We start from the raw sequence: 27455 nt of genomic DNA, 5'->3' as shown, positions 1-27455 counted from the left end.
AGGCCATAAAGGCATCCTTTTTTCTATATGTTCCTCTCGGAGCAGAACTCTATCTGGGCTCAACTCAGCATCGATCCTGATGAAGTTCAAGAAAGCCATTAAGACCTGGCTGTTCTATAAAGTTTTTGGGCATGGGTGGTTTAGAAACTGCAACTCTGCAGCAATTGTTGCTATTGCAACTGTGTTTGTTTTCTTCAGTCCACATGTTTGTCACTTGCGAATGGACTATCGTATTGTTGTCTACATGGGTCTGTGCTTGAAGACCACTAGGAAGCTGGAGCTGATTCAGCTCAGGAAGTAATAGGTATACCACATTGTGCCCATGTGCTTTGGATGCTGCATTGGTTGTCAGTTGGCATAAGCTTGCAGTCGAAGTGCTGATTAGCTGGAGGCTATACTGGAAATAATTAGTCTTGTTATCTGAGAGACAACCATTTAGTTACTTACATACTTTCAGGATGTATATGGTCATCTTATTTTATGCATTTCACAAAAAGCCTTAAAAATAAAAAATATAGAATTACCTTCCCTTCAGACACCAGACCAGAGCAGCCTCCCAGGTCAATCCTTTTAGCCTTCCACGAAGACCTGACTCTTCCCCCAAGCAGTGGACTAGGTTGAGGGCTGAGTTGAGAGGCTGTCTGGTTTGCAGCTATATATAGAGAGCAGGGGTCCCCAACCTTTTGGACCTCAGGGACCACCAAGTTCATAATTTTAAATTTCGCGGACTACTAATATGAATCCAACGTGCCACTTGCTGAAGCACCTGGACTCCCAGTGATGGGATGGGGTCCTTCAGACACTCTCCCTCCTCTGTCTTTCTTTCTCTCCCCTCTCTCCCACTCTTTCTCATTCTCTTTCTCTCTCCCCCCTCTCTCCCACTCTTTTTCTCTTTCTCCCTCTCATTCTCTCTTTCATTCTGTCTCTTTCTCTCTCTTTCATTCTCTCTGTCTCATTCTGATTCTCTCTCATTCTCTCTCTGTCTCTTTCTAATTCTCTTTCATTCTCTCGCTGATTCTCTCTCTCTCTCTCATCTCACGGGCCAGCCAGTGTCTTGGGGCTAAAAGGAAGTGAAGCATCTCCCTGAGAGACCGAGGTGCACAGACACCAACAAGGGCCGGAAGAAGTGTGGGAGCGAAGCACTAATTGAACTTGCGCAGCATGAGCATTCGCCTCGGTATATTTGCACCAACCGGTGATGCAAAGCAGCCCTTGTGTCCTGCCGCTTGGGACTCAAAGTGGTAAATGGCGTCTGGTCCAAGGAGCAGCTGGATTTTGCTCTCCATGGCGAACACCAGATCGGCCCCCTGCAAGCTCTTGTCTCTCGAGGAGCACTCCCTGAAGCAGTGCTGGAAACTTTGGTCGGGCTCTTCAAGAGACGAGAGCTTGCAGGGGGCCGATCTGGCGTCCGCAATGGAGAGCAAAATCCGGCTGCTCCCCAAACTAGACGCTGTTTACCGCTCTGAGTCCCAAGCGGCAGGAAACAAGGGCTGCCTTGCGCTGCAAATATATCAAGGTGGAATCCTGATGCCGCACTACAGCAGAGAGAAGAAGCTAGATTTTGCTCTCCATTGCAGACACCAGGTTGGCCCCCTGCAAGCTCTTGTCTCTCGAGGAGCCCGACCAAAGTTTCCCACGCCGCTTCAGGGGGTGCTCTTCGAGAGACGAGAGCTTGCAGGGAGCCAATCTGGCGTCCGCAATGGAGAGCAAAATCCGGCTGCTCTTCGGACCAGACGCCATTTACCGCTCCAAGTCCCAAGCGGCAGGAGATGGCTGGCACAAATATACTGAGGCGGAATGCTGTTGCCGCACAAATTAAAGTAGTGCTTTGCTCCCGCAGCTTCAAGCCATCCCAACTGCTGCTTCTGCCCACTTGTGCTGCCCCCTCCCCCACCGCCACAACAGCACCATTATTTCATTCCGGACGGCGAGGGCTGCGCTTTTTTTGTATTGCACCACCTGCAAAGTTACACATTGCACGTGCCACCCCAGGGCAGAGATTTCCAGCCCCGCCATGGCCAGTCCCATATTCCAGAGCTGTAGTAGTCTCACTGTCACGATTGGCCCATTGGTCATCCCGGAGCAGCTCCTTCACCTGGGTGCACTGGCCTGCTGGGGAGCAGGCAGCTCCCCAGTTGGGATGACCAACCGGCCAGTCCTGTGACTACTACAGTCCCCCCCAGAGGCCTTGCAGAAGGAGAGATGTAGGCCCGAAAGGCGGATGAACCTCCCCCCCCCCCCCAGGCAGCCATTCGGCTGAGCACAGCAAGCTTTTGGTCTTACCTTCCAGTTCCAATTTGTGTGGCTAGCACCGCTCTACTCGAGGTGAGGTTTGTGCTCGGCCTTAAGCGGCTGGCATGTGGGTGGGGTGATGTGGGTGGAGCAGCTGTGTATTCCTGCGCGTGGGCCTGATTAATTGTTCTTGGGCCATATCCGGCCCAGGGGCCATAGCTTGAGGATGAGTGCAATATAAAAAATGCAAAAATACGAAAATTTCTCTGCGGATCACCAAAATTACTTGTGATGTATCAGGACTTTTCCCCCCTTCGCTAAACCGGGCATGGCCAGTGGGTCACTTATCCGGCCCATGGGCCAGGAGTTTGACAGCCCTGCACTAGATATATTTCCTTAGGAGAGGGACCTGCAGGTACCTATTCTGGTGGATTGGGTAGATGTGACTTTGGAAAAGACAGCCCTTCAAATAAACTGGTCCCAAGCCATATAGGCTTTATATTTGTAGTGTTATATATTAAGCTGAATAGATGGTGATGCAGGCTTGTTTTAAATCAACACTTCTTTTAAAAATCCAATAGCTACTGTAGATGTGGGGGTTGAAAAGGAGGGGAAAAAATTACCGAATTGGAGTTGTGGCCCAAACAATAAAATCTCATTTTTACAATTAAACCCTAAGAAATGATACAAAATAATTGGGTTTTCTCTTAAATTAGTATATGTAAAAATCACAGCCTAGGATCAGGGACAAAAGTTCCTGTTGGATAAACTGAGCAACATGATACACATTCAGATAAGGAAATGGAAGTAAGAAAACTCATTCAATAGTTCTACGTTTTCTGTCTGTATGTTTTAGAAGGCAAGTGTTAGTAAGATTATTACGGCTATTGTACCAATTCCAGCTTTACATATTACAAACTGGCTGTTGAAAAAAGGAGTGGAAAATTGCTGCTCACAATTCTTTTTACCTTCAACAATCACACTGTATTTCAAATGGCAAATCATGCTTTCTAGAAATACAAAACTCTTGAACCATTGATGAATGGCTATTCAACACAGCTGCTAACATTTTATTGCAATAAAATGCCTCAATTGCAGCTGGTATTGATGAGGCCATTCAGAAGTACCATTGATAGCACAAATAAATAAAATGTTAAGTTTTATTTTATGTTTCCCCAAAGAGATTTAACTAAACTCTGCTTTTAATTTAAAAGCATCTGGAGCTATTTATCACAAACAATTTAACGAAGCTGCTGTGGAAAAATACAAATTAAAATTAACCTCAAATTGGTTGTAGAACCCAGTCTGTAGAAAGTTGAGCCAAGATATGGCTGTATCTTTGTAAAGCCTTTCTTCTTTTCTGATGAGTAGAGGTTAAGAAGTATAAAGAGAACAGACTGATCACCAAATAGAACAACAATAAATGAAACTTAGGGGTCACTGGATATCAGCAAAGGATCAAATTTTTCTGTATCTCTTTACTGCTATCTCTTGGTCACTGTAACAAATATACAGTAAGGCTCTCTGGCATTCCCACTGATAGTGCAAACTAGAGTGCTTAAATTCCTCTAGGAATCTACACATTGGTCTTGGAGCAGAGTTTGGGGTTTCTGAAATATTCCTCCCTCCGCCAAGGCTGCAGCTTTTGTTTCCAGGGCAGATGCCATTTCTGTATTTATGACCCTATTAGAACTGCTTGTCATCTATATCATATTAAGAAATATTTCATTTTTAAAAGAGATTCCAGAGTTTTTGTCACATTATTTGCCACAATCTTCTCAAAGCCTTTACAAAACTGTTTATCGAAAATCCCCTTTTAACTCAGTTTTTACTGTTTATTTTTTTAAAACAAATAAAGCAAAAGGATGCCTAGCCAAAGCAGTAACCAGGAAATTAGACAAACCTTCTGTTTGTGCAAGAGTCATCACCAGAGCAGATGAAAGTGTTCTGACCCAGCTCCCCAAACACGACCAACCCTCTGTAGTTGAAGCAATGATTCCTTTATTAGGAACGCCAGCAGCCCCTGCAAAAAATTTCTCTCTCACAGCAGACTAACAAGTCTGTCTGGTTGTCTGCTACATCTATTCATCTCTGCCCCCTTCCTTTTATCCCCAGAGCTAGGGTTGGGCTTCACTAGCAGCGATGGCTCTTCCGTCCCAAGGATTGGCCCACAGATTTCCACTGCTCTTTGCTCCTCTGCCTTCTGCGCATCCACACATCAGGCACTGGACCCGGCTGTTCCTCCTTTTCCTCATCAGCCACCTCCAGACCTGGGGGCTGTTGACTCTCCATCTGAGGGCTGACAGCCGGCCCAGGCTCCGCCTCTGTCTCTCTCTCTGACAGCTCCATTCGGTCTTCCCCCTTGGAGCTCTCAGGTTGCCTTGATGCTGACCCTGATTCCCACGCCACCTCCTTATCTGGTTCAGTTGCTGGAGAGGCCAGCGGCTGACAGGCCACAACAGAAAGCGAAAATGCATAATTGTACACTCTGCAAAATTATGAAACTACCGTATTTTTCACCATTTCAAATCAAGTTGGATGAGGGGTGTCAAACCCGATTTAATTGAGGGCCATATCAGGGTTGTGGTTGACCTTGGGGAGTAGAGGGTAGCAGGCATGGTCGGGTGGTTGCAGCCAATTGGGTGGGCATGGCCAGCTCAAACTTGCTCACATCAGGGGCACCTGTGGTGGTGGAGCTGGGGGGGGGGAATCCATTGTCTCCAGCAAAGGAAGGTGAGACCAGGGCAAGCACCAAACCCTTGTCCACCAGAGGAGCCTTGCTGTCCATGTCAGGTCACGCGAAGGACCCCTGGACCATGGTGCACGCTGCCTAGATTCCTGGGCAGCGGAGGGCAAATGCCCAGCTTGGTCCTCAAGCTCCCAGGGCACCAGCAACCCACAGCTCCGTCCAGCCCAGCCTCGCTTCCCTCAGGGAGTGCCCAGCTGCGCTTACCTCGAGACTGCTGCTGCTGTGCTTGCTCTCCTTGACCAGATTGCTCATAGTGTGTGCAGTGCAAAGAGTGTGGGTCAGAGGGAGGCCCACTCCCTCTCCTTGTGAGACCTTGCTTTGTAACCAAAGCATCCTCAGCTATAGGATGGGAGACCACCAGGAGCGGAGGAGACATGGGGATGGTGAAAGGGCAGAGAGCTGCTAGTGGCCAAGTGCTAAGGCAGGACTTCCCTCAGACCCTCCCTTGCTCTCATAATCTTCCTTTCCTTTCTTTTTCCTTTTCCTTCTTTTTCCTTCCTTCATTCTCATGTCTTTCCTCTTCCTTCCCCTTTCCTTTTTTTTCCTTCCTTGCTCCCTTCCCCTCTTTCCTTCCTTGCTCCCTTCCCCTCTCCTTCTTTTTCGTTGTCTTTCCTCTTTCCCTTTCTCCTTTCCGGTATCTTCTTGGATGCTCAAATGCAAAGGGGGAAACATTTTTCAATAACTCCTTGCCTTGTGAGCAAATGCCACTTTTGCTAGTAGTTTGTGGCCCCTTAAAAGACTGAGAACAAACCAGGCTCAGTTTATCCCATGCTTGCATTTAGTGGGGGTGTCCACAAACAACAGTACAGCAAAACTGTCAAAATGGTGGCTGTGATAATTGATCAGAGCTCCTCTATTTTTATGTGCAATTGTATGTGTTTAGGAACAGAGGTAAATTAGCTGCTTTTCTATTAATACATAATCCAGTGTAATTCAGACTGGAAATATAACAAAGGAAAATATTTTCCCCCACTCTTTGCTTTGTTCTATTTTCCCCATTGGAAAAGGCTATTTGCAACACATAAAGAGTGGATACTTTCCTAAGAGCTCACAATTCAAGAATACCAGCGTTAACTTGGATTGCCAACAAAGTCCTGTCTGACAAAATGGAACACAACATTGCTTTCTCCTTTGAGCCCAAGTCTCAATGGATCCAGGATTCACTGCATGAACTGGGGCATCTCTAACCAAGTTGCCTTTCCCTCCCTCCCTCCCTCCCTCCCTTCCTTCTCATTCCCATCTCCTTCCTTCCTCTGTGCTCAGGAAGGGGTGAGAGGAGAGGGAGACACTGCCAGTGCTGCCAGTGGCTGTGCTGCCGCTGGTTGTGGATTTCCCATGCAGGGGCGGTCCTGGTGAAAGGGAAGCCTTGCAGGCTGTGAGGCCAGATCGTTGAGTGGGGCATGGAGGCTTGGATGTGGGTCTGATCTGTTCTACAAACTGGTAGTGGACATCTGGGCCAGAATGTGGCCCATCTGGGTCAGCCTTAGATCTGACTCGCAGGGCCACCCAGGAGCCAGCAAGAGGCCGCCTCCTGGGCATGCACTTAGTATGCATGCTGCAGCTGACATCCTAGGTGAAAGGGTGGTCAGAATGCGGTCAGCCTCCAGGGTGCCCCTGTGGATCTAAGGCTGACCATGTTCCAGCCCAGATGTCCATCACCAGGTTGTAGAATAGATGAGACCGCACCCGAGCCTCCATACCCCACTCACTGATCTGGCCTTGCATCCTACAAGGCTTCCCTTTCACGAGGACCATCCCTGTCCCCATGTGGGAAAGCCATGGCCACCAGTGGCATGGCCATTGACGCTGCAATCTCTCCACTGGCCTGCGGGACTGTCCTGGAAACAGCAATGGATTGGCCTGTGGTGCCTTGGCCCGGCACAGGGCGGTCAGGCACTATCTACAACCTGGTGGTGGCCATCCGGGACTGAACACGTCAGCCTTAGATCTGACCTGTGGGGCTGCCCTGGAGCCAGCAAGGGGCCACCCCTGTCACTTCGGCCCTGTCCCCTGGGTGTGTGCACAGAAGGCAGCGAGCACTGGCTCCTGGGTAAAAGGGAAGTGCTCAAAATGCAGTCAGCCTGCTGGGCAAGATAGTCCTCAGGGACGCCAGGCCACGTACCCTCGCTGCCTCCTGTGCACACACCCAGGGGGTGGGGGTGGGGGTGGCCCCTTGCTGGCTTCAGGGCAGCCCTGCAAATCTAAGGTGACCGTGTTCCAGCACAGATGGCCGCCACCAAGTTGTAGATCAGCACCCAACCAACCTGGGCCAGGGCGAGGTGCTGCAGGCCAGTCCTTGGCTGTTTCCAGGGTGGTCCTGCAGGCCACATCTAACCACATCGCAGGCCGGATCTGGCCCACGGGACTTTTAGTCCGAGTTAGACTATAGCAATTACTTTCAAACTACTTCAAACTATCTTGTGAATTATATTTGAAAAACAAAATATATTGTACAATATATTTGAAAAAGAACATACTGTAAATATGAAGTAGCAAAGTGTATGAGGTGTAGGTAGGACACAGAATGGCTCATGATGGTCCAACTGTATGGTATAGATGACCTCTACTCTGACACCATTTAGAAAACTAGCTTAATTGCAGCTGTTCCAGCAATGTTTGGCCTTTTGGAGTTCCAGAATTTCCTTCCCTTCAACAGTTTTTTAAAGCACCTCCAGCTTGTAAATCATTTGTTCCCAAGAATCATGATGTGTTTTCCTGGTAGTTCAAGGTGGATTATTGGGGAAATATTTATTAATATGATTAAGACAATATATTATAAACAAACTGCAAAGGTGATGGTAAATGGAAATATGACTGAGAAGTTAGCATTAAGAAAGATACAAGACAAGGATGCCCCTTGTCTCCTCTATTATTTATATTAAATAGAAATATTAGACAAGACACAGAGATAAAAGGCATAGAGATAAAAAAGAAAAAGTATAAACTACAGGCGTTTGCAGACGATTTAGTTTTTATCTTGGAAGATCCGCAAGAAACAGGGCCTAAACTAATAAAAAAAATAGAAGAATATGGTGATTATTTTCAGGTTTGAAAATAAATAAAGAAAAAACTAAGATTTTAATGAAAAATCTTATAAACAGAAAAAAGAGTTAATGAAGAGAATAGATATTCAGATTACTAAGAAAGTAAAATACTTAGGGATACAGCTGACAGCAAGATGTGTAGCAATTAAGGAAGATAATTATTATAAATTGTTGCAACAAATTAAAACAGATCTGGAAAAATGGAAAACTCTGCAACTATCTTTGATAGGAAGAATAGCTACAATCAAAATGAATATATTGCCGAGATTATTGTACTTATTTCAAACAATTCCAATAAAATTGGAAAAAAATACTTTGAGGAACTTAACAAAACAATATTAAAATATATTTGGCAAGGGAAAAAAGCAAGAATTATCTTTAAAATGTTTCAAGATTCAAGAAGTAGAGGAGGTTTTGGATTACCAAATCAGGAATTGTATTACCAGGCCGCAGTATTAACATGGATGAAAGAATGGATTGTATTGAGGCATACAAGATTATTGACTTTGGAAGGACATGACTTGCAACTGGGTTGGCATGCTTTTTTGTGGTATGGGAAAAATAAGATACATGGTTACTTTCAAAGACATTATATAAGAAATGCATTAATGTTAGTATGGGAGAAAATTAAAGAGCAACATTATTTGAGGATAGCAGTTTGGCTCTCAACAATGGAAGTATTGATTCATTTAAATGTTATTAACATGGGAAATATCGTTAGATATAAAGATATTTCAACAATAGAAGCATTGACAAATCCAAATATGATTAATAAGGACAATATTATAAGATACAAAGACATTTTAACAGAAGGGAGAACTAAAACAGAAACAAGATTTAGAAAAACAAGGGATTGAGACTGATTGGTACACATGGCTGCAGATACAATCAAGATATGATAAAGATTTGAAACAATATGGTTGTCAGCCTCAGCTTGCCTGCTTTAGCTGCCATAAGAAACGGGGAGGGATTAGGTATGGAGCAAAGGGGGGGAAGGGAGCAGGAGGGGGTTTGTCTTTGTAGGAGGGGACTTCGTGGGAATCGAAACTGGATTTCAGAAGGGGACGGCTGACCAACTGTCTCGACATTCCTGATGGGTGACGCTGCCAGACGGGTTGCCACCTGACCTTTGGAAGACCTTTAGATTGGCTGAGAAAATATAAACACGAGGGGGGGAAGAAGCTTAGTAGATGCATTTCGCGCGTTTTGCTCACTTCCAGCTTTTCCTGGGTTGTTAATCTTTTCATATTCAGTAAAAGTACCAAATTCTTCAAAATGCTTGAGTTTGGGTTTTTCTTTCCTGGATACTGAAGGAAGCATACCTGACATTAAACTGGAAGTCACAACCAGTCATCCCGGACAAAACCCGAGGGGACTGAAAATCCAAAGTATGTCAGATCGAGGGAGTGATGAAGAAGGGAAGATGGGGGCAGCGAGTTCAACCGCCCTCCAGTCGGAAAGAGAAACTGCAGAATGGCTGGAAAAACTCCGTTTGGAGCCGGAGGAAGCTAGATGGTCCAAAGGAGTGGGGAGACTGCCGGACTGGGGGGAGAATCCCCGGGGAGTGACGACTTCCAGACCCCGTAAAAGGGAGGCAGTGTGGATGCAACAGCAGAAGGAACGTCTCATGATAGATCAAGCCTTGCAGCTTATCCGTGATGTGGAAGAAAGCAGAAAAAACCGTGAGTCTTTTGAAACTCCTGTGGAGAAGGGGGAAGCAGACCCCAGGGAGGAGCCCGAAGAGACAGCCTGCGGGGGAGAGGAAGAGTTTGAGGAGGGAACATCCCAGGTTTCGGCAGCTCGAGGAAGAGATGCAGCCGGCCAGAGAACCCCAGCCCTGCAGGCCTCCCCCCCGCAGACATAAAAAGCCAAAAATCCCCCCCTTCCTGGGAAGTTTGATGGAAATCCTAAAACCTTGGGATTTTTCCTGACCCAAGTGTGGAACCACATGCAGGATTGGGGGGAGGACTACGAAACAGAGGCGGCTAAAGTCAGAAGCATTGCGAATGCCCTAGAGGGAGTAGCGGCTGAGTGGATGGTGGTTCTCCACAATAACAACTCCCTCCTGCTGAGAAATTACAACCAGTTCATGAGGGCCCTTAGAAGGCGTTTTGAAGACCATTTAGCTGAATGAAAGGCGAGACTCAGAATGAAGAGCATTCAGCAGGGCCGGAGGCCGGTGGCAGAGTATATCCAAGAGTTTCGTGAACTGGCACCTTATATGACAGGCTGGTCAGAAATGGCTCTTTTGGAGAGTTTCAAAGATGGATTGAATGAAGAGATATATCGAGACTGCAGGAGCATGGGGGTCCCCGATGATTTGGATAGATGGTACATAGTAGCTGAGGATGTGGAGATCGAGCTGAAACGGAGCGAACTCCGAGGAAGGCGGATGGGGGACCAGTCATCCTCTTTCTACCGCAAGGGGGTGGCCAAGATGACTGGCGGGAAGACCGAATTCAAACCCAAGTCAAAGCCCTTCACCTGTTTCAAATGTGGGAAGGAGGGTCACTGGGCGGCCGAATGTTTCTCCAAACCACCGCCAAAAGCCACCGGGGCCAGCCAAAAGAAAAGCGATAAAATACCCGCCAAAACCCGCGGCACCGCCCTGAAAGGAGAAGTCGTTGAGTTCACTCCCCGGAACCAGGGTGAGTTGGGAACTCCGACCAACGATGACGACAGCGAGACGGACTCCGACTCTGACACCGACGAACGGGTGAGTCACATGGAAGAACTCTTACTCATCCCCGTAGAAGTAAGGGTGCCCTCCACAGGAACTCACGCGCAATTGTTAGCCCTGTTGGACTCGGGGTGCACTAGGTGCATAATTAGCCCCAAAGTAGTGGAGGAAATGGGACTGAGACTGAAAACTTTAAAAAGACCCATTGCATTTTGTCAATTAGACGGGTCGATTGCAGGAGGGGGCCCAGCTAGTTTTATGACCGAACCCCTTGAACTACAGTTGGGGAATCATGTAGAGAAGCTCAGCTTTATCGTAGCACCTGGCATGGAAAGGCCCCTGATTCTAGGACTGCCCTGGCTTCGTAAATGGAACCCACGAGTAAATTGGAAAACGGGGGTCCTGTGCATCCGTACGGCAGAACCAACTCCGGAAAAGGAAGGCCCCTCCCTAAGGGACGACATAAGACCAGAAGGGGCAGCAGTAGCCATTAACTATATTGAGGGAGAAGAGAAAATTCCGAAGGAATATTGGGACCTCAAGGAAGTGTTTAGTGAAAAAGCATCGGATGCTCTGCCTCCCCACAGGGCCACTGACTGCACCATTGAAATACTCCCAGGGGTGAAGCTTTCCAAACCAAAAATATACCCCATGACACCTCGAGAATTGGGGGAATTGCGAAATTTTATTGACAAAAACTTAAAACGGGGATTTATCGAACGAGCCAAACCCAAGGTGGCAGCACCAGTAATGTTCCGCGAAAAGAAAGATGGATCCTTCAGATTAGTTGTTGATTATAGAAACATGAACGCCATTTGCGTGGAAAATGTCTATCCCCTCCCACTTATGAAGGACATGTTGGCCCATTTAGGAAAGGGAAAATTTTTTACCAAACTTGATTTAAGAGAGGCATACTACCGAGTGAGAATAAAAGAGGGAGATGAATGGAAGACAGCATTTAATTGCCCACTGGGATGTTTCCAATTTAGAGTACTCCCTTTTGGACTACAGGGGGCCCCGGCCGTATTCATGCAGTTGATCAACGAAGTGTTGCATGAGCATCTATATAAGGGGGTGTTGGTCTATTTGGACGATATTCTAATTTATTCTGACAACATGGCCGACCATATAAGATTGGTTCGAGCGGTCTTGAATAAACTCAGAGCAGCTGAACTCTATGCCAAACTTTCTAAATGTGAATTCCATCAAGACAAAATCGACTATCTTGGATATCGTATATCGCATGAGGGAATAGAGATGGACCCGGAAAAGGTCCGGGCAGTAATGGAATGGGCCGCACCACGCACCCGTAAACAGTTACAGAGTTTCTTAGGGTTTGCTAATTTTTATAGACAATTTATCCCCTCTTTCGCAAAAATCGCACTGCCAATTACAAACTTGCTCAAAACCAAAGGGGAAGTAAAACCCAAACCCTCGAAACCACTAGAATGGACTATGGACTGTCAGGCCGCTTTCGAAAAACTGAAACGGTTGTTTGCAGCTGAACCTGTGCTCAAACACCCCGACATAGAACAACCTTTTGTAGTACAAGCGGATGCTAGCGACGTCGCCGTAGGAGCAATACTCTTGCAAAAGAATGAGAATGGAATATTACAACCCTGTGCTTACACATCCCGTAAACTATCTGAGACAGAAAGGAGATGGGCCATATGGGAGAAAGAAGCGTTTGCAGTTAGATGGGCGCTGTTAACATGGAGACAATTTTTAGAAGGGGCGAAACACCCTTTCGAGGTGTGGATTGACCATAAGAATCTAGAAGCATTAAAAACACCACGCAAATTGTCACCCAAACAGGCACGCTGGGCCCAACATTTCAAGCGATTCAATTTCACTTTACGTTACCTTCCTGGGGGAAAAAATTTCATGGCGGACGCACTTTCCAGATTACCACAGTACAACAGCATAAAGAAGGAAGTGGTTCAACCAATGATCCCCTTAACGCAATTGGCAACACCTGTCACTACCAGAGCGCAGAGTAAAACCGATCCAGAACTCTCGGGGGATTTACTCGAAAAGTTACGAGAAGAGCTAAAAGCTGACGAGTGGTTTAAAATCCACTCGAATGAATGCACACTTCGCGACGGACTAGCTTGGGTTGGATCAAAATTGTATGTTCCGACCACATTAAGGCCAACCATATTGAAATATGCGCATGATGCCAAAGCCGCAGGACACTTTGCGTTTGTCAAGACTTTACATCTTGTTAAGAGAGTTTTGGTGGCCTGCACTAAAAAAGGACATACAGGCATATGTGGCTAGCTGTCCAGTATGTGCCTCGGCTAAAAGACCTCCAGGAAAATCCCCTGGATTACTGCAAAGTGTGGCTAGACCGAACGCCCCATGGAAGGAAATATCTATGGATTTTATTGTGGACTTACCAGACAGTGAGGGCTGCACTGTCATTTGGGTAGTAACTGATTTGTTTTCCAAACAAGTACATTTCATACCTTGCTCAAAGATCCCTTCAGCAAAAACCCTCGCAAAATTGTTTATTCGCCAGATTTACCGACTACATGGGTCTCCAAAAACAATAATTTCTGACAGGGGTGTGCAATTTACTTCCAGTTTCTGGAGAGAATTTTTGAAATTGATAGGCTCCGCACAGGGGTTGAGTTCCAGTCACCACCCTCAGACAAATGGGGCTTGTGAAAGAACCAATGGGGTGCTCGAACAATACCTTAGGTGTTATGTAAATTACCAACAGGACAATTGGGTAGACTTGTTGCCATTTGCAGAAGTGGCATATAACAATTCTGTACACAGTAGCACCGGATTCACCCCTTTTAAGGTTGCATCGGGCCAGGATTTTGTACCCATTCCCGAGTTACCTCAAGATGATCCCCAAAATCCCTCCTTGATGGATTGGATTGAACAACTAAGGAGCACCTGGACAGTGACTCGGAAGGCATTAGATGAGGCACACCGAGCTCATAAGGCGCAAGCCGATAAGAAAAGGTCCCCAGCTCACATTTATAAAGTGGGGGATAAAGTCTATTTGTCTACCAAATACTTACAAACCACCCAGAGGTCTAAAAAGCTGGGGCCTAAGTACGTAGGACCATTCCGTGTGATTAGACAGATAAATCCAGTGACAGTTGAATTGGAATTGCCAAAAACCTTGAGACGGATACATCCTGTATTTCATGTTAGTTTATTGAAACCTGAACACTCATCTCCCCTAAGGGCTGATCATAGCACCCCTCCAATTCCCATCCTCATAGAAGGGGAGCAACATTTTGAGGTTAAGGAAATCTTGGACTCTAGAAAACACCATGGTAAAGTCCAATATCTGATTGCCTGGAAACATTTTCCACTATCTCAGGCTGAATGGGTAAATAAACGGGATGTCCGAGCTCCCAAGAAAGTACAACAGTTCTATGCCAAATACCCTGATAAACCCTAATCATTGTATGTATTCTGTTTCTCTTTCTCTTCTTTCCTTTTATTTAGGACTAACGTCTCTTCTGCAAGAGGGGCCAAATGTCAGCCTCAGCTTGCCTGCTTTAGCTGCCATAAGAAACGGGGAGGGATTAGGGGGGGAAGGGAGCAGGAGGGGGTTTGTCTTTGTAGGAGGGGACTTCGTGGGAATCGAAACTGGATTTCAGAAGGGGACGGCTGACCAACTGTCTCGACATTCCTGATGGATGACGCTGCCAGACGGGTTGCCACCTGACCTTTGGAAGACCTTTAGATTGGCTGAGAAAATATAAACACGAGGGGGGGAAGAAGCTTAGTAGATGCATTTCGCGCGTTTTGCTCACTTCCAGCTTTTCCTGGGTTGTTAATCTTTTCATATTCAGTAAAAGTACCAAATTCTTCAAAATGCTTGAGTTTGGGTTTTTCTTTCCTGGATACTGAAGGAAGCATACCTGACAATGGTTTTAATTTGGGGGAATCAGAGTTGGATCAGATAATGACTGGAAAGGACGAAAAAATGATTAAAAGATTGTATAATTACTTGTTGCAAATCAGATTAGAAGATGAAGAAGTAAAAGAGACAATGATAACATGGGTAAAAAACTGGTTGTACAATAGAATTAGAAAAATGGCAACAACTATGGGAAAGAAATTACAAATTGACAATGGCAACTGCATATAAGAAAATTTATATAAAATGTTTTATAGATAGCATATGGCACCAGAAAGCCTAGCAAAAATGTTTAAGGATAAATCAGCCAAATGTTGGAAATGCTCGCATTTGCCGGGATCATATTATCATATGTGGTGGTCATGTACGGAAGCAAAAAACTATTGGTTTAGAACACAGACATGGTTTAGAGGAAATGTTACATAAACGTATAGAATTAAAACCAGATTTTTTGGGGGGGGGGTATTTTGCCAGAGAAATATAGCAAAGAAGACATGTATCTAATCATACATATAATAACAGCAGCAAGAATTGTATTTGCGCAAAATTGGAAGACAGAGAAAATCCCGTCAGAAGGTGAAGTAATAAAAAATATTTTAGACTGTGCAGAAATGAATAGATTAACTCTAAGAATAAAAGATAAAGAGGAATCGGTGTATTTCAAGACATGGGAAAGATTCTATGAATGATTAGAAAAGAAATATGAACAAAAGATAATAGATAAATAAATTAGATAAGAGAAAGATAAATGAGGGAGAAGACAAAAAGAAATAGAAACTCAGATGACACCAGAATAAAGGAAAATGGGGGATGGGGGGGAGAAAAGAATGTTATAATATAAATGTACAATTATGATGATAGAAGTGATAGACTGAGTAAAATTGAAAAGAAATTGAAAAGAAAGTATATATTAATAGAAAATTGGGGATGCTCGGTTACCAAATAGGGGAAATATTGGACAACAAAGGAGAAAGAAAGGAGAGAGAAGTAGAAGGTAAGATAGGAGAGGGAGAGAGAGGAATGGAAGAAAGGGGAAAGGAGAGAAAGAAAGGATAGGGGGAAAGAGGGGAGGAAAGGAAGGGGAAATACGGAAGAGGAAGGAGAGAAGGAAGAAAGTAGGAGAGGAGAGGAGGTAGGGAAGGGAAAGAAAGAAGGAGAAGGTTTGTTGTAAAATGAGGGAAAAGAAAGGATAGAAGAGCAACCCCCGAATGTAATCAAAATGCCTTTATCTTTATTCTTTCTTTAGAAAAAATATGTATATGTATCATCAATTATGAATAATAGAATGTACATTTACAATATGTGTATAAGAAATAAAACTAAAAACTTTTTTTTAAAAAATGGAAGTACTGATTCACCCAAATGTTATTAACATGGGAAATATCATTAGATATAAAGATACAGTTGCAAGAAAAAGTATGTGAACCCCTTGGGATTACGTGGAGTTTTGCATGAATCGGTCATAAAATATGCTCTGAACTTCATCTAAGTCACAACAATAGAAAAACACAGTCTGCTGAAAATAATACCACACAAACATTAGATGTTGCCATGGTTTAATTGAACATAACATTCATAACATTGAATGTAAACATTCACAGTGCAGGGAGGAAAAAGTATGTGAGCCCCTAGCCTAATGACTTCTCCAAGAGCTAATTGGAGCCAGGAGTGAGCCAACCTTGACTCCAATCAGTGTGATGATATTGGATGTGTTGCTGACAGCTGTCCTGCTCTTTAAAAACACACACCTGTTTTGGGTTTACTGGTTTCAGGAAGCACTGTCTGATGTGAACCATGCCTCGCAGAAAAGAGCTCTCAGAAGACCTACGATCAAGAATTGTTGACTTGTATGAAGCTGGAAGGGGTTACAAAAGTATCTCCAAAAGCCTTGATGTTCATGTGTCCACGGTAAGACAGACTGTCTACAAATGGAGAAAGTTTAGCACTGTTGCTACTCTCCCTAGGAGTGGTCGTCCTGTAAAAATGACTGCAAGAGCACAGCGCAGAATGCTTCATGAGGTAAAGAAGAATCCTAGAGTGTCAGCTAAAGACCTACAGAAATCTCTGGCACATGCTAACATTTTTGTTGACACATCTACAATAAGGAAAACATTAAACAAGAATGGAGTACATGGAAGGACACCACGGAGGAAGCCATTGCTGTCCAAAACAAATATTGCAGCACGTTTGAAGTTTGCAAAAGAGCACCTGGATGTTCCACAGCGCTACTGGCAAAATATACTGTGGACAGATGAAACCAAAATTGAGTTGTTTGGGAAGAACACACCACACTATGTGTGGAGAAAAAAAGGCACAGCACACCAACATCAAAACCTCATCCCCACTGTAAAACATGGCGGAGGGAGCATCATGGTTTGGGGCTGCTTTGCTGCCTCAGGGCCTGGACGGATTGTTGTCATTGATGGGAAAATGAATTCTAGAGTTTATCAAGACATTTTGCAGGAAAACGTACGACCATCTGTCCGCCAACTGAAGCTCCACAGAGGATGGGTGATGCAACAGGACAATGACCCAAAGCATACAAGTAATTCAACAAAAAAATGGCTTCAACAGCACAGTATACGCCTTCTGGAGTGGCCCAGTCAGAGTCCTGACCTCAACCCTATTGAAATGCTGTGGCATGACCTTAAGAAAGCGATTCACACCAGACATCCCAAGAATATTGCTATACTAAAACAGTTTTGTGAAGGGGAGTGGTCCAAAATTACTCCAGATCGTTGTGCAGGTCTGATCTGCAACTACAGGAAACGTTTGGTTGAGGTTATTGCTGCCAAAGGAGGGTCAACCAGTTATTAAGTCCAAAGGTTCACATACTTTTTCCTTCCTGCACTGTGAATGTTTACATGTTATGTTCAATTAAACCATGGCAACATCTAATGTTTGTGTAGTATTATTTTAAGCAGACTGTGTTTTTCTATTGTTGTGACTTAGATGAAGTTCAGAGCACATTTTATGACCAATTCATGCAAAACTCCACGTAATCCCAAGGGGTTCACATACTTTTTCTTGCAACTGTATTTTGAATGAAAAGGGAACTCAAAACTAAACAAGAACCGAGTGATCAAGGGATCGATATGGCATGGTATTCACAAGTGCAGATACATTCTAGGTATGAGAAAGATGCTCAATTATATGGTTTCTATAAAGAATTAACAGAATTAGATAAGATATTAACAGGAACAGAAGAAAGATTGATAAAGAAATTATACAGTTATTTATGGGGCATAAAACTGGAAGATGAACAAGTGAAGGAGACAATGATATCATGGGCAAAAAAATTTGGTCATACAATAGAATTAGATAAATGGCAGAATCTGGGGTAGGAATTACAAATTAACGATATCAACTGCATATAAAGAAAATCTGTATAAGATGTTTTATAGATGGCACTTTGCACCACTGAGGTTGGCAAAGATATTTAAAGATAAGTCAACCAAATGTTGGAAGTGCCGCAAGATACCTGGGTCTTCTTATCATATGTGGTGGACATGTGTAGAAGTAGAAAAATACTGGACAAAAATACATACATGGCTGGAAAAGATGATAAAACAGCACATTGATTTAAAACCAGAAATATTTTTATTGGGGATTTTACCTGAAATTTATAGTAAAGAGAACACATATTTAATTATCCATGTATTAACTGCAGCTTTTAACTGTGCACGGCAGGAGAGAAAGTTAAACACCTTTCATATGCGCTGTCTTGGCATCACTTGGCAGGACAAAGTTCCAAATAGCGCAGTCTTGGAACGTGCTGGAATTTCTAGCAGGTATACACTATTGAAACAGTGACGTCTACGCTGGCTGGGGCATGTCGTGAGAATGGCTGATGGTCGGATTCCGAAAGATCTCCTGTATGGAGAATTAGTGCAGAGAAAGCGCCTCAGAGGGAGATCACAGCTGCGATATAAGAATATCTGCAAGAGGGACCTAAAGGCCCTGGGAATGGACATTAACAACTGGGAAACCTTGACCTCCGATCATTCAGCTTGAAGGCTAAAGACACAGCATGGCCTTCTCCAATTCGAAGAGACACTTGTTCGGCAGGCTGAGGCAAATAGGCAGTCCTGGAACCAGCGAAATCTGGGGGCTGGACAGGGGACAGAATATATCTGCCCTCAGTGTGGAAAGGATTGCCACTCTCGAATTGGCCTTTTTAGTCACACTAGATGCTGATTTAGGACCTCTTTCCAGAGCACGACATCATAGTCACTTGAGACTGAAGGATACCATCTGCAACTGCAGCTAGAATCGTATTTGAGAATGTGATTAGAAAAATATTACATTGTGCAGAAATGAACAGATTAACGCTTGTAATTAAGGAGAAAGAACAAACTGAATACTTTATGATATGGGAATCATTTTATCAATGGTTAGAGAATAAAAATGGAAGTTGGAAATAAAAGGAGATTAAAGGAAAGTAGAAAATATGTTAAGATAGAGATGTAAACAATATAATTGTTATAATTATTAGGATTTTTATGCTTAATATTATATTCTTATTAGAAGATATGTTAAGAGGGAAAAATGAATAAGTTTACTATGTTGAATTATTCAATATACTGCAATTGTAAGATCAGAGAATTAATATCAACATAATGATGTCGTAAATTTTGATGGTTATTGCAGATGGTTATTTGTACCCAGACAACACACAGTTAAAGGGAAGATGGAATGTTTATATTTTTAAAAAATTAAAACTTTATTTAAAAAAAAGGTGGATTATTGTAATTGATAGATTGAAACTCCAAATCTTTGGTATATGCAAATAATATTACAAAGATACAACATTCTGAGATCTTTCTGGACTTGATTACATCCATAAATCATTTCATACTCCTGAAAACTACCAGACTATTTTCAGAATGTCTGTGCAGCATGGGATAGATGAAGAATGGAACATTACAGAATCTTGAAATATATTCTGCCTCTAAAGGGCCCGAGTCTCCGGCTGATGTTGTGTAATGCCAGGTCCGTAGTAAATAAAGCCCCCCTCATTTGTGATCTTATTCAGGAGGGGGGAGCGGACCTGGCAGGTATTACGGAGACCTGGTTGGGCCATGAGGGGGGGGGTCCCCTCGTGGAGATGTGCCCATCAGGCTTCCGTGCATTTCATCAGCCGAGAGCTCAGGGCAGGGGCGGGGGGGGTCATTATAAGAGAGGGTCTTGATCTATCTGTGCCTCAGATAGCCGGATGTGAGTCCCTTTTCGTGAAGTGGGGTCGTGGGGTGCAGATGGGTCTGTTGATCACGTACCTGGCTCCCTGCCACGTGGCGACGACCCTGCCCGAACTCCTCAATGTTATAGCTGAGGTGGCGGCTGATACCCCCAGACTTGTGGTCATGGGGGATTTCAACTTGCCATCCATTGGTGAAACTTCTGAGGTAGCTCGGGAGTTCATGGCTTCCATGACGGCCATGGACCTGACCCAAGTAATTCACGGCCCTACTCACATGGGGGGACACACTCTGGACTTAGTTTTTGTCTCTGGTCAGTGGTTGAGTGGCCTTGATATAGGGGATATAGATACTGAACCCTGAGCCAAATCTTTGGTCTGACCACTCGCTCCTTCGACTTGACTTTCTGACTACCGCACCCCATCGCAGGGAGGCGGAGCCGACCAGGTGGTTCCGCCCCAGGCGCCTGATGGATCCTGATAGGTTCCAGATGGAGCTTGGGCCATTTCCTGAAACTCTAGCTCACGACTCGGGATAGGGGTTATTCCTCTATCCTAGTCCTGTTAGACCTCTCAGCGGCTTTTGATACCATCGACCATGGTATCATGTTGCGCCGGCTGGAGGGACTGGGAGTGGGGGGCACCGTTTTGTGGTGGTTCTCCTCCTATCTCTCCGACCGATTGCAATCCGTGTTGACAGGGGGGCAGCGGTCGACCCCAAGGTGCCTTGTTTGTGGGGTGCCACAAGGGTCGGTCCTCTCGCCCCTCCTGTTCAACATTTATGTGAAGCCCCTGGGTGAGATCATCCGTGGTTTTGGGGTGGAGTTCCATCAGTACGCTGATGATACTCAGCTGTACATCTCCACCCCAGACCATCCCAACGATTCCTTGGAAGTGATGTCCCAGTGCCTGGAGGCCGTGCGGGTCTGGATGGGGAGAAACAGGCTTCGACTCAACCCTTCCAAGACCGAGTGGCTGTGGCTGCCGGCGTCCCGGTATAGCCAGCTGACGCCATCGCTGGTTATTGGGGGCGAATCATTGGCCCCCACGGAAAGGGCCCGCAACTTGGGCGTCCTCCTGGACGCACGGCTGTCTTTAGAAGGGCATATGACGGCCGTGGCCAGGGGAGCTTTTTATCAGGTTCGCCTGATACGCCAGTTGCGCCCCTTTCTGGATCGGGACTCCCTATGCCCAGTCACTCAAGCACTTGTCACCTCTCGTCTGGACTATTGTAACGCTCTCTACATGGGGCTCCCCTTGGGGTACACCCGGAGGCTCCAACTGGTGCAGAATGCGGCCGTGCGGGGGATTATGGGAGCGACTGGGCGCTCCCATGTGACTCCTCTCCTGCACGAGCTGCATTGGCTTCCGGTGGACTTCCGGGTGTGCTTCAAAGTGTTGGTGATCACCTTTAAAGCGCTCCATGGCTTAGGGCCAGGGTACTTACGGGACCGCCTTCTGCCACCAATAGCCTCCCACCGGCCAGTTCGCTCCCACAGAGAGGGCCTCCTCAGGGTGCCGTCGGCTAGACAATGCCGGCTGGCGACCCCCAGGAGGAGAGCCTTCTCTGTGGTGGCACCTACCCTTTGGAACAATCTACCCCCAGAGATACGAGTGATCTCCGACCTCCGGACTTTTCGTCGGGCCCTAAAAACTCATCTCTTTCAGTTAGCCGGTCTCTCTTGATTTTATGATTTTATGGTTGATTTTAAATTTTGATACGGATTTTAAATGGATAAATTTTAAACTATGGACCAAATTTAATTATTTTAAATCTATTTTTAATCGTACTTCATGTATAAATGTTTTTATTTTGGCTGTTCACCGCCCTGAGTCCGAAAGGAGAAGGGCGGTATAGAAATTCGAATAATAAATAAATAAATAATAAATAATAATAAATAAATAAATAAATAAATAAATAAATAAATAAATAATAAATAAATAAATAAATAAATAAATAAATACAGAATGGTTTGCACACACCTATTAAAAGTTATTCAAGCCTGCAAGCTGAGCATCTTTTCTTTTTGCATATTACAATTGAAATATTAACACTTCTTAATACTATAAACAGCAACTGGGTTGAAGTAAGTGGAATACTAAAAGCAATACTATCCAAAAATATGTGAATTATGCTTTTTCCAAACTTTCCAAGATGATGTGAATTAATATTGACAGAATCCTTTAAATGCCCTGGCATTTGAGAAACTGTCGAAAGAAGAGTTCCCAATACCAGGAATCACAAATACAAAAAATATATAATTTTTAAAAAATGACAGTATAAAAAAAAGCCAATATGGTTCCACAATAAAGCATTGTGAATTTTGGAAACCACACCCACATATATGAATTGAAAAGAGGGCACATCATCAAGAAAGGATATGAATAAATAAGAGAGGATATTAGAAAAGCAGTGTGCCCTGCAGAACATCCTCCAAGGAAATAAGATTGGCCCCAAATATGTTTTCCAAGGCTCAGAAGACATGCTTGTGTTGATTGCCTTGTGAGTTGTATTGTCTGTTGGAGCTTGTGAATTAGTTCCATTAAAATATATTGAATTGTATTTGTACTGATGGTTTTTTGTTTTATCATGGCTGCCAATTGTTTATTTTGTATTTTTGTTGAGTTATTGGTTAACTGCTCAGGGCCACTAGTTGGAGTTGGCCAGCCATATAAATTGAATGAATGAAACAAGTAAATAATGAATAAATTGGCCTTTTTGTTATAATCACGTCATGATTTAATTATACTTTTAAAGTATTTTAAAATAAAAAAAGCATATTTTATACCATTATATTCTTTTAATTTTCTTAACTGAGCTAGTTTTTAATTAAAATGTTGGACGTTTCATCTCAATTGCCTTAAAACTTATTTGATAATCTGATAAAGATATGCACCATTACACGCTTTTAAGTGCTGGGATTCATAAATTATTGACATATACTTTGGGCAGATACTCTCTCTCTCTCTGAAAATATTGTAAAAAAGCAAAGGTAGAATATCTTGCATAGAACTGAAATTGACATGAGAAGCAAGTGAATGCTTAACTAGACTGCTACCTAGTGTATAAATGCCGACATTACTTTGATCTATGGTACTTGCTTGATTCCCAAGTAATATATTAATGATGTATTCAAAAAGTACAGTAGGTACAGTGTAGGTCCTAGGTAAAACAGCAAATAGGAATAGAGTTTATTCGTGTATGTAAATACTACAATTTGGTATAAACATGTGGAGTAATAAGTCTGGATCCTGATATTGGATATCCATGGTCTAACCTTATAGTTTGGTTTACTTAAAAATGACTTTAGTCTTTCCATTCTTCAACTAGAAAAAATGTGCATTGGAGTGTACTTCTGTAGAAGTACACACAAACTTGTTTCAAAAATGTTATCCATTAATAATCTAATGCATGCTTATTGTTAATTCCAGTGGAGTTCAGTTTCAGTGATCTACCATTAGTTGGCTGGTATTCAGTTTGACTTTAAAATATAAACTTTATTTTAAGGCCCAAAAAATATATTCAAGATTGTGATTCTTAAAGTTGATATTACATTATTTATCACAACAAGCTTCAGTAAAAAATTTCAAGAAGTGAAGATTTCATTAGCATTTTATTTATGAGTTCCATCACGAGCATAATTGTGAACAAGATTAAAGACATTTTAAATCACATATATTTCTACAAGTGCAATATTGACAATTTTTCTATTTCACATTTTCAGTGTATCGATTTAATAATTCAAATTAAATAGAAAAAAAATTCCATTCACAAAAAGTGAGCAGTTCCAACAATTAATTTAATTTTGTTTTATAGAAAAGTGGTAGTACATTGTGCAAAATTCCAACTATAATTATAATCTTATCAATTTAATTTAATATCCTATATACTTCCATGAATCATATCTGAAGCTGCCAATCCCAATACAGTATACAAAGCAGGAAACCTAAGCAGGGAGCATAATAAAATAAGCCATTTTTCAGATTAACTTCAAGGTCTATAAAATAGAACTTTAAAAAATTTTATTTTCAGCCACAGTATAATGGTATAATTCCTATGTAAGATATTGTGAACAAGTGTGGCTATAAACCCATCTTGCCAAAGAAATATCCAGAAAAGTATTCTTTTCTCTGAACTCTAAATTTATTTTTTTGGGGGGGGGAGAGGAAAGTCTTTTACATTGTCAGAAGCAGGGAAAATGTTGGCTTGCCAAATATGGCTTAAAATATATAAAGCCTATCTAGAAGTACAGTTAGGGAATTGACATTTGGAAGCTTACATTCATTTATGGTGACATATACCAATAAATTGTGATAAAGAAAGAACAAGTAGTCTTAGATTCAGTTTATGAAAAAGCTGAAGTACTGATTATCAAGACTAGTTTTCAGTTACTGTAAAATGTTCAACAATTGCTATAAGTATTCTACTTTTCAAATCAAGGCAAAAATTATTTTTACAATTATGAAAAAGCATTAGTTTAACATTATTTGAATTTTCAATTCTTATTTCCTTACTGATGACATATACATTCTATAAAAATGTAGGAAATGAGACCCAGAAACCATTTCACCATGCACATATTCTTTAGCTGCCAGTGTGTTTACATTACAATATTGCTACTTTCAATATGTTTACACACTGTATTTTGAATCAGGTGAGTTTTATAATTATAAAGTTTTATAACTTTTATTCTTTTACAACTTTTAATTATACTCATATATTTTTTTATGCAGGGAAGAAGCTATGTTAATCTCCACAGACATTTTATCTTTATACTAGAATAGTTTTGAAGTATCTCCAAATAGTAGCAGCCTAGATTCACAGTATTTTCAACTCCATCTCATTCCAGTAGTAGGCAAAGCAAATCCTGAGTCCTATCCTAAAGAAGTCTTAACTATGAAAAGAAGGATAGTGTGCATTGAAGATAAATTTCAAGCAACATGGAACTTTCTATGGGCTGTTTGACAAAATTTTACCAGATATTTCCTCAGTTTGAAAGAAAAGAGGGGAACAATCTGGGAACCACCAATGTCTGATTTTGTTTTAATTCTTAATAAAAGTATGAATATTACAAAGTATTGTTCTGACATACATTAGTGTTAAACTTTGGGACCTATAAAAGTTATTTTATTCTTTAGATATATAAAATATTATATCCAGAAATCATGATTGCCACTGCTTATAATGTATCCCACTGAGAAGCAAATTTTGGTCCAGACTTTTAAGTAAAATGAAAGATTGCAAAATGTTTGTGGTTTTCAACTACAGCCCACAAATATTATAATTATTTACTAGAATAAGTGTTATCTGAACTTTTAAAGCTCATATTTAATCTTCATATTCTCCATACACTTGGCAATTCGATTTATAGTACAGTATTTCAAACATGTCGCTTTCTTGCTATACATACGCAGTATATTTTAAATATTAATTTTAATTTTAAATAAGTTTTCTGAAGTCTACTAGTTTTACTTAGTAGCTTAGAATCCTTAATATAACCAATGATAACCAATGCATATGAAAAAGAGGAATAACTAACTGTTCTTTCCTTGTTACAAAATATATTATTGAATCTTCAATTCTCAGTGAGGTTATCTAATCAGTGGATAAGAAAGATGATTTTGGAAAGTATTGCTATGAGTAATTTCTAAAAAGAAATCACCACAACTTTATGTAAGTGTATAAAATGAAGTTCTTGAAGTGTACCATTTGGATTTTTTTAAAAAAAAGTTAACTTTTTTTATTCATGTTTCATTTCAAAGTGGACAAAACAAGTGATGGCAGTTACAGAAGTTAACCAAGAGTTTTTTCCACTTTACTTTTAAAGCAGATCAGTAGTAGCAACTATAATTTGCTCATTCCTGATTAAATCTTTTTCCTAAATAGTTATTTTGACAATGAACTGTGTCAAAATAATGCCATTAAAATTGTTAAGAAAGCACCACATTCTTTTGAGATGTTAAAGTCTCCTGAAATCCATTAAAATGCCTCATTTGAATTTACCTGAAAGGGAAAAAAAGGATCAGTAATCAAATAATTTTTGTTAAGAGAATAAATATAACACAATGCTTATAATATCTTCTGGGGAAATCATTAACTGAAACTAAATCACCTATCAAATTCTAACAGTGCCAAGCTGAGGCATGGATTATATTATCTAACCTATAGAAGCATGAAATTGCATTGTAGAAAACATATGCAATGGCAATTGCTTTATTGAGTAACAATAGCACTAGAGGATTTTAAAGTGCTTCTCTAATTGCCTTTTTCTCCATTCCCCATTTCAGTGTAACAAGTTCTCTGTCTACTGGAATAGGAACAGAAGAGGAAAAACTTTATAAATATATAAGGTTAAGTGCTGAAATGATATATTTTTTTTTTACTAACAGAACAGTTTGCATCTCAACTCTATAAAGCACCATTCATTCAAAAACGGTTTACAGCTTCACAAAACACCATTGCATGTGACTTAAAAGCAAAAAATAAAAAAATAAACTAGTTTTCTATTCAGAGACTATATCTAACCAGAAAATATGTCTAAATATATATGTCCAGAGAACATATGTTCACTAAATAACATTACACCTGCTCTAAATTTAACACAATGCTTAAATGTTTGTGAATTCTTTTGAATTTTCAACATTTCTGCAGAAATATGACTTAAAATATGAACTTTCTTCACAGAATCCTAAAATTTGATAAAAAGAACGCAATGAAAACAAATGAATAAAATACACTGTACTTGATCATTGATTTATTGGGGGAAATTATTCAGAACTTAGGTCATACTTATATAGAAATACTTAAATTCAAAAGGTTTCACAAACTTTTGAGCACCACTGTATTTTCATACAGTATATGAACTGCAAAGGAGCATATGTAGCAGCAGTATTCAAGAAAGCTGCATACAAAACTGCTTTCAAAATTTAAGCAAGAGACATCAAGTCAGAAATTGTTTTTTTTACAATATTTTTTTAAAAGAATAAATGTTAAAAATGGAGTAATTTCAATGTCAAATGTTATTTATGCATTCAATCCAAAATAACATGGAATTATATATGCTTATCAAAGGAAGCTGTCCTTCGATAAGAATAAAATACTCTGAATTTCCCACTTTATAGTAGAAAGACTTCTATATTCAGCAGATCACCTCTGTGGCTCATAAAACATTTTTTTTTCTACATTCAAATGTTCTATTCAAAATGTAATTCAGTTGCAGTCTTACATTACTACATCAAGTAGTAGAACTTTCAGAACTCTCAGCAGAACTTTCCTGAAACCAAGAAGTCTAGTTCTGAATAAGAGTTTCCAGAAAACTCCGTCTTGAATATTATGCCACCTTGAATATTATGATGAAAAAGTGTAAAATAATAATGTAATTGTATGCAGAAAGTGACTCCTCCTGTAAGTTACTGTAGAATCATACAGGGGCTTCCAGAGAAGCAGCTTGTAAAAGATTCTTATTGTGAGATTTTGGGAATGCAACATTTGAGGAGGGAGAGCATGACACAGCAAGCTCAAATTTAGGAAGCATCTTACTGGTAGATTTTTATATAGAGACCTGCTTTGGAGCATATATAATGTTTCACACATTCCTTCCTTTTGTATACAGGTAATCCTGACTTTCAACAGTTCATTTAGTGGCCATTCAAAGTTACATCAA

The 27455-nt window shown here is 41.8% G+C and overlaps 1 protein-coding gene across 1 annotated transcript in view; it reads left to right on the top strand.

Moving 5' to 3' along the window:
* TAB3 (TGF-beta activated kinase 1 (MAP3K7) binding protein 3) overlaps positions 1–14243 on the top strand; it is a 77490-nt gene extending 63247 nt beyond the window's left edge. The window contains exon 10 of the mRNA XM_070944189.1: positions 14177–14243. The gene's annotated coding sequence lies outside the window, so the exon portion shown is untranslated. The remainder of the gene's footprint in view (positions 1–14176) is intronic.
* The last annotated feature ends 13212 nt before the right edge of the window (positions 14244–27455 follow it).

The sequence above is a fragment of the Pituophis catenifer genome, unplaced genomic scaffold, assembly GCF_029215685.1.
Source record: "Pituophis catenifer annectens isolate HBS135680 unplaced genomic scaffold, rPitCat1.0.hap2 SCAF_4, whole genome shotgun sequence".
Classification (NCBI taxonomy): Eukaryota; Metazoa; Chordata; class Lepidosauria; order Squamata; family Colubridae; genus Pituophis; species Pituophis catenifer.
This window is presented reverse-complemented; position numbering and strand designations above follow the sequence as displayed.